Here is an 8,533-nt window from a genome sequence, read left to right on the forward strand (position 1 = left end):
TATGATGTGGCCATGATATGTCTTAAACTCAAATGGTAAGTTCATAAGTGTTTGGACTTGGAAATTTTAAGAGCAAATTGTAATAATTTGCTTAGGATAGCAGCAGCAACGTGATTTTAGAAAATCACTATAAATTGTTGGTGTGGAATTATAGGCTGAATAAAATATGTAATCAAAGCTTAATTAGTCTAGTTTCTTACAAAAGAGACCGTGTAAGCAAAGAAATTTCCTATAAAGAGATATTTAAAGTTGTGTGAGACAGTGTCAGAATGACTCCGAAATCCCCTGTTTTGTTTTTAGAAAATCATTATAATTTGTACAAAAATGGTTATAAGATAAAATTTATATGCTTAGACTCCTTAATGAGTCTAGTTTCAAATGAAATCAAATACAACATATTTTGAATTCTGTACAATGAGAAATTTGATTTGTAGTGAAGAGTGGTTAGATTAGTCAAACAGTGAAACAGGGGAAACTTTAAGAAAAATCTGGTATTGATTGGCCAAACCTAAAATTCTAAAAATTTTATGGATGGGAGATATATGAGTCTATATTCAGGGAAAATTAACGGCAATTGATTTTGAGTTTTTTAGCTCCAGTTATAAATAATTTAGTGACTATTGCCCAAGAAAACAGCTTGTAGTGGATATGTGAATTTGTTGTAAACATTGATGAAACTATTTGAGTTGCTTATAAGCTATTGCTGAAATTAATGTACAAGATAAATATATATGTGTGTGGTAAAGCCGAATGGCTAATGTGAAATATGTATGAGATATGTATATGTGGTAAAGCCGAATGGCTAGTGTGAAATATGTATGAGATATGTATATGTGGTAAAGCCGAATGGCTAGTCTGAAATATGTATGAGATATGTATATGTGGTAAAGCCAGAATGGCTAGTCTGAAATATGTATGAGATATGTATATGTGGTAGAGCCGAATGGCTAATGTGAAATATGTATGAGATATGTATATGTGGTAAAGCCGAATGGCTAATGTGAAATACGTATGAGATTTGTATATGTGGTAAAGCCGAATGGCTAATGTGAAATACGTATGAGATATGTATATGTGGTAAAGCTGAATGGCTAATGTGAAATTTGTATTTGGATAATGTGAAATATGTATGAGATATGTATATGTGGTAAAGCCGAATGGCTAATGTGAAATATGTATGAGATATGTATATGTGGTAAAGCCGAATGGCTAATGTGAAATATGTATGAGATATGTATATGTGGTAAAGCCGAATGGCTAATGTGAAATATGTAGGAGATGTGTGTATATTGTGGCCGAATGACCAAATGTGAAAGGTGTGTATTATTAGATATTTGATGAGGCAAATGAATTACAAATATGACAGTCGATGTGAATGTTGTAACATGTGATTAAATGTACATGAAACTTGGAAATATATTCCGGGTAAGACCCGATGACTACGTGTGGAGATTATGTCCGGGTAAGACCCGATGACTACGTGTGGAGATTTTGTCCGGGTAAGACCCGATAACTACGTGTGGGGACTATTCGAGCTAAAGGTTTCACTGAAGATTCGAGTAAAGCATAAGATTATACGACTTCACAAGAACAATTAAGTAATAAATACATTCAATGCGTTAAGTGGTCGGTATGTATTTTGAGATTATATTTAAGCTTGATTTGGACTAAATCACAAGGTCGTTATGTGATGCATATGTGAGTAAAGCAATAAGACTGTTCTATGATTATTGTGCATTTGGTCAATGTGGAAAGTTAGGTGAAAATATGTAATGTACCTATGTTTATAAGAGATCACTATCCAGCGAGAATTTATCTGCCTATTATATATGATGAGATGTGCATATTCGGTAAAAGGGATGGTATGCCCGAAGGAAGAGTGAAATAAAATACGAACAACTATGTTATAATTTGATTGTTATCTGTTGACACTTGCTTAAAACTTACTAAGCATTGTAATGCTTACTCGCTTACTTTGTTTCCTCTGTTTTATAGATCTCATTTGGAAGCTACAGGCTCGGGATCGTCAAGAACTAGTCACACTATCACTATCCACCGCTTGTTCTTGTTATGTTTTGAATTATTTTATGGCATGTAAAGAATAGACCAATGGGTCAAGAATATTTAGGTTAATGTATATAAGCCATGCGAAAATGGCATCTTTTGAATGTGTACTTATAAAAGTTAAATTGTATCCCCGATTGTCTTTAGTATTTACCTAAAGGAACATTCTTTAAAAAAATAAAATAAATAAAATTCAAAATTTTTACTTTGTTAGGATATGAGTTTCAAGTCCGGTAATGCCCTTTTACCTATTCCGGCGACGGATACGGGATAGGGGTGTTACAGTGGAATTTGGCTAGGGTTTTGAAAGGAGAAAGAAGATGAACATTGGTTTGTTTATATAAGGGAGGGGCACACGGCTTAGGGCCACGCTCTTGAGCTGTGAGGGTAGCCTTTGTTTTTCGAATTTTTCAAATGTGGTCGTGCCCGGCTACTATCACACGCCTGTGTGTCTTGGGCGTGTGTGGCACATGGCCATGTCGCACGGCCGTGGGGATTTATCGTACCCTGTGTTTTGGGGAAATCATGTCCTGCTTCAACACGGTCGTCTCGCGCAGCCGTGTCTCTTCCCTTGTTTGGCCACGGCTTTAGGCACTCTCGTGTTCCTGGCCGTGTGTGCTTGAAAACCGTGCAATTCAAAAATTAAGTTAATGATTCAAAGTGTTAGAAATTAAAAAAATAAACAAATCAAAATATGTTAGTGCTCGAGTTGCCTCCCGAGAAGTGCTTATTTATAGTCTAAGCTAGACTTACCTCTCCGTTGAATGATCATGGTGGTTTGAGGAGTTCATACTCCTCATTCCTGTTGTCAATTTTAAAATAAGGTTTTAAACGGGTGTTGTTTACCTTAAAAGTGCCGAACTTGGGATGAGTCACCTCCACTGTACCGAATGGAAAAATACTGAGTACCGTAAGAGGGATTTCCTCATTTGGTGTGGTAGTGACAATGTGAGGATCAACGGCATCTAGTAAGACTGTATCACCGACCTGAAGTTGATTAGGAGAGGTATCGGGCTTGTTTTTGCGTAGTTTCGGTTTATCATGTGTTCTCAGTTTGTGTTCTCGCCATTCATTTAGCTCCTCTATCCGTAGTCTTCGTTCTTCATGAACGTCTTTTTTCTCTTCATGATAGTAGCGCACTGTCTCTGTTGTCTTTGTTCGAGGAGGTTCCTGCAAGGACGATTGAATATTAGTTTTATCATCGACAGTTTTTTGTAGCATTATCCTGAGTCTTAGGGGTTTTGACTGAGTCGCGTGCTTGGAGAGTTACTGCGTCGTCACCTGCACGAAGTGTTAGCTCCCCTGTGCCTACATTTATAATTGTTCTAGCAGTTGCTAAAAAGGGTCGTCCTAAAATTAAAGGTACCTCGTCATCCTCATCCATATCTAAGACAACAAAGTCTACTGGGTAAATAAATTTATCAATTTTAACGAGAACATCTTTAATAATACCCTTAGGAAATCTAACTATTTTTTCAGCCAATTTTATGCTCATCCTAGTCTGTTTGGGTTTACCGAGACCTAGTCGTTTAAACATTTTATAGGGCATAACATTTATACTTGCCCCTAAATCAACTAAAGCATTATTCACAAATAAACTACCAATTAGGCAAGGAATTGTAAAACTCCTTGGATCTTGTAATTTGTTAGGTAGCTTATTCTTTAGAATAGCTGAGCCGACTGCATTGAGTTCCACATGTGATTAGTGTCTAATTTTCTATTATTGCTCAGAAGTTCCTTTGAGAATTTTGCTGAGTTGGGCATCTGCGAAAGAACTTCAATAAAGGGTAAGTTAATATGTAATTTCTTTAAGATTTTGACAAACTTACCGAATTATTTTTTTGTTCTGTCTTTCGTCATTGCTTTACGATACGGCACATGAGGTTCATGATTTGTACTTACCTGTTTGGGATCATTATTGTTTACCTCTTCTCATCCTTTGTTCATCACATTGTTCTGCTATATTTCTAGCTCGTGTGTAAAGAATCCTTCCTTATATTGAGTACTAATTGTATTGAGGTGTTCCCTCGGATTAGGTTCCGTATTACTTGGTAGGCTACCTTGTGGTCGTTCGGAGATTAGTCTGGACAGCTGGCATATCTGAGTTTTGAGTCCTTGTATCGATGCTTGTTGATTCTTAAGTGTAGTCTCGGTATTTTGAAAATGCGTTTCTGACATCGAGATGAATTTAGAGAGCATCTCTTCAAGGTTCGGCTTCTTTTCTTGTTGATAAGGTGGCTATTGAAAACGCTGAGGATTTTCTGGCTTTTGATTCCCTTGACCTCCCTAGGAAAAATTTGGGTGGTTCCTCCAACCTGCATTATAGGTATTACTGTATAGGTTATTTTGAGGTCTAAAGTTATTGTTACCCATATAGTTGACTTGTTCCTTTTCTGTTGTGGGATTGAAGGATTCATATTCTGTATGCACACCTCATCCGTTTGAGTCACACCTCATTATTGGATGTACCTGCGTAGAACCAAGAAAACTATCAATTTTTTTATTGAGAAGTTCTACCTGATTAGAGAGCATGGTGACTGAATTGACGTTATAAATGCTGGCTGTTTTTGTTGGCTTAGTCCTCATGACTTGCCACTGATAGTTGTTCAATGACATCTCATCTATGAATTCATAGACATCTTCTGGTGTTTTATTGTTGATGGTTCCGCCAGCAGCTGCGTCAATCATTTGTCTTGTCGAGGGATTCACACCATTGTAGAACGTTTGAACTTACAGCCAAAGCGGTAACCCATGGTGAAGACACCTTCTGAGTAAGTCCTTGTATCTCTCCCATGCATCGTAAAGTTTTTCTAAATCCATCTGCACAAAAGAAGAGATAGCATTACGCAATTTAGCCGTTTTAGTCGGTGAAAAATATTTTAGTAAAAATTTCTCGGTCATTTGTTCCCAAGTAGTGATAGACCCTCATGGTAACGAGTTCAACCACTATTTAGCTTTGTTTCTCAGTGAAAAGGGAAATAACTAAAGACTAATGGCATCATCAGAAACACCATTGATTTTGAATGTATCGTAAAATTCTAGGAAATTTGCTAAGTGAGCGTTGCGGTCTTCATCCTGCAAACCATCAAACTGAACAAACTGCTGTATCATCAGAATTGTGTTAGGTTTTAGTTCGAAATTATTTGTAGCAACAGCAGGTCTAACTGTACTAGATTCAGTTCCTGTTAAAGAGGGTTTAGCATAGTCATACATAGTACGTGGAGTAGGATTTGGATTAGCTGCAATTGCAGGAGGCAGCTAATCGCCTGGATTTTCGGCCATCTCTTCGGTTGGGGTTTGAGTATCATCTTCTCACTCGTTCTCCGTGTATCGTAAGCTACGCCTTATTTCTCGTTGATTTTTGTGAATTGTACGATCGATTTCTTCGTCAAAAAGTAATGGTCCTGACGGGTTTCTTCTAGTCATAAACTATAAAAACCAGCCAAGAGAGAGAAAAAGTAAGTAATAAATAATAAAATAAAATAAATTTGCAAGAAAAATAAATGGCTAAAGTAATAAAAATTTAGTGTTCCTAATATTTTAGTTCCCCGACAACAGCGCCAAAAACTTGATCGCGTGATTCATAACAAGTAATAAATATTTATAATGAAGATCAAACCTAGACTAACTATTATCACGACGAAAAGACAAGCGCACCTATCGAACAATAGTATAGTAATGGCAAGACCGGGATATCGTACCCAAGGGAACCAAAAGTACTAGTAATAACTATATTTTTATTACCTAGCCTAAGAATAAAAGGGTTTGTTTATTAAACTAATTATCTAAACTAATTAACTAATTTAATTAAAGCGAAGAGAGAATTTGGAAAAAGACTTGAAGAGAAGCAATTAATAAAGACGACACCTAAGGAGGAATCCACCCAGATTTCACTTGTTATCTGACTCTGAACCGGACGATTTATTCACTTGACTTGTTCCGTAGATATCCTTAAGTTAAGTTGTTATCCTTATTCAAGACTAATAACATCTAATCCCTAGATTGATAACCGAGACTTATTCTCTAATTAACATTCTAGGGTTGTATTAACTCGATCTATGGATCCCCTTATTAGGTTTCACTCTAATCTGACAAAATCTCATAACCCTATTTCTAGGTGTTCGATCAACTATGCTTAATTATGCCAAATCTACTCTTAGGCAGGGTCTATTTCTCCTCTGCATAAGCACATCAAATAATGAATTAATACCCAGAATATTAACTCAAGCATTAAGAACACATAATTAAGAACAAATCAAATATTTATCATACAGTTCAGATAATAATAACAAGATCCATCATAGGTTTTATCCCCTTTAGGTATCTAAGGGGTTTAGTTCATAATAAAATAAGAGTACATCTCAAAAGTATGAAAATAACAAAACATAAAGAAAGCTCTAAAACCCCTGAAGGAATTCTGAGAGAGATCTTCAGTCTTGGAGTAGCTCCGGCTTTTGAGATGGATCGTCTGGCTTCCTTCAAGTAATTCCCGGCGTGTGGTTGCCAGGCCGTGTACGATCCATTAAATTTCCACGGCCGTGTGGGCTCAATGGCCAGGCCGTGCGAGTCGTGTAAACCTTGGTCGACACCCTCGAAAGGCACGGGAGTGTGAGCAGCCCGTGTGGCAAGGCTTAGGTCGTGTGGGTCTTCTCGATTTGGTCTGTTTTGTCCCTTTTTAGCTCATTTTTGGCTTCTTTTGACTCTTGGTGCTCTCCTGGGTACAAAACATGAAATAACCGGATCAAAAGCACCAAAATCCACAAATCTAGTAGTAAACATCCATAAATATGTTAAGTATTTAGGGTAAAAACATGTATCATTTGGCGTTTATCAAGCTTGAAAACATATCTTTTTAGAAACTTACATTTAAATTTTTTTTTGAAAACATAATTCTTAAAGAAAACATATCAGTATAAACTGAACATTATGGAAGTTAACATACTCCAAATGATTCCATTCACAGGAAAACAGAGAAACTTAAACAAGTTTAGCTTTGCCTTTTTCCTTATTGGTAGACGGTCTAGATTGTTCGCAACAAACATACACACATATTACTTAAGCAGGACAAGACATAAAGAATTCATGTAATATGAACCTAGAAAATCACACCAAACAAGATAGAGGCTTACCCCGCTAGTTACGTATTGAACTTAGAGCAGAGACTTTGACGGTAGAATATTCAGTGAATAATTTAACATAATTAAGTGTAACATTTATAGACATAAAAGTCCTAATAATCTTAGGATACCCTACTTGTACGCAAAGCATTCCTGTATATGCTAAATCTCTTTTTCTTAATTTAAGTCTGACTAAATCTTTGGCTGTTGACCCTAATTCACAACTTAACTGGAAAACCCCAGCTCGTCAATACATTAACGATCCTGCCTCATGGAGAAACTGACAAACCCAACTTGGTAATGAATCTGGCAAACCCCTTACTACATATTCAAGCATATATGGCTATTGGTAAACCCCCTAGCTAATATACTTTTGGTGAACCCCCGGTTTGCCTACTCCTTGGTGAACACCTAGTTCATTGGAACACGAGTGAACCTTCACTTGTGATGCCAAAACTTCTAGGCCCGTTTTGCAGGGTGTTACTGTCTTGCTCAAAGCACAGATACTTTTTATGAAAAATTATTACTATAAATATCATAAATTAGCTCGATTTTCAAAATTTTAATTTTTTGCTATGATAGAAAACCATTCTTTAGACCAGGTTTTTTGAACAAACTCAACATTTCTCATTTTGTTTCTAACATGTTTCTCATGTAAACTAAGCTTAGCAACTAAAAGTTTCATGATTTCAAGTTTCTGTTCTCAATGTTCTCAACAATGGTAAACTAAGTTAAATTTAACAATAACAAAACCTAACTCTTAGATTGGTTGTACCAAGCTTCCTACTTTAAAAGTTTATGAAAAGTGTTAAAGAAAAAGCTAGTTTAACTTTGAATAAATGGCCATCCATGGAGGAGAAAGCCTAGCCCTTCCTTACTTATTCCTTAGCTACAATTTGGGAGAGAAAAAGATGAAATCTTCTTCTTTTTCACTTACAACTTATACATATATATATGTGATCAACAATTTTAATTAAGCTAATTAATCATTAATCTAATGGACACTATGTTAGATTAATACCACTAATGGAGATAGATGGCAAGGATCATTCCATGCCACTAATCTCATCCCAATTATGGTAAAATAACACTTGCGTCCTTTGCTTAATTACCACATAAAGGCTTGGAAAAAATCCTTCATCAAATTTCACTAGTTTAATCACCTTACATTTTAATACCTATAATATAATTAACTTATCTAATTTAATCACTTAGCAATTTAGCATTATAATTTCATATACATCATGTAACTCCTCGAATAAAATTATCAAGTTAGCTTAACTTAGAAAATTCAGCCTCAAAACTGACTATTCTAACATCAACAAAAATTGGGTTTTTAACAACCCACACCC

The 8,533-nt window shown here is 35.9% G+C and overlaps 1 non-coding gene across 1 annotated transcript; it reads left to right on the top strand.

Annotated features, from left to right (window-relative positions):
* The first annotated feature begins 4,810 nt into the window (after positions 1-4,810).
* On the top strand, positions 4,811-4,917 carry LOC128282615 (small nucleolar RNA R71). Its single transcript, XR_008272947.1, has one exon. It is a non-coding gene; the product is annotated as a small nucleolar RNA R71 (small nucleolar RNA).
* The last annotated feature ends 3,616 nt before the right edge of the window (positions 4,918-8,533 follow it).

Source organism: Gossypium arboreum, chromosome 1 (assembly GCF_025698485.1).
Source record: "Gossypium arboreum isolate Shixiya-1 chromosome 1, ASM2569848v2, whole genome shotgun sequence".
NCBI classification, from domain to species: domain Eukaryota; kingdom Viridiplantae; phylum Streptophyta; class Magnoliopsida; order Malvales; family Malvaceae; genus Gossypium; species Gossypium arboreum.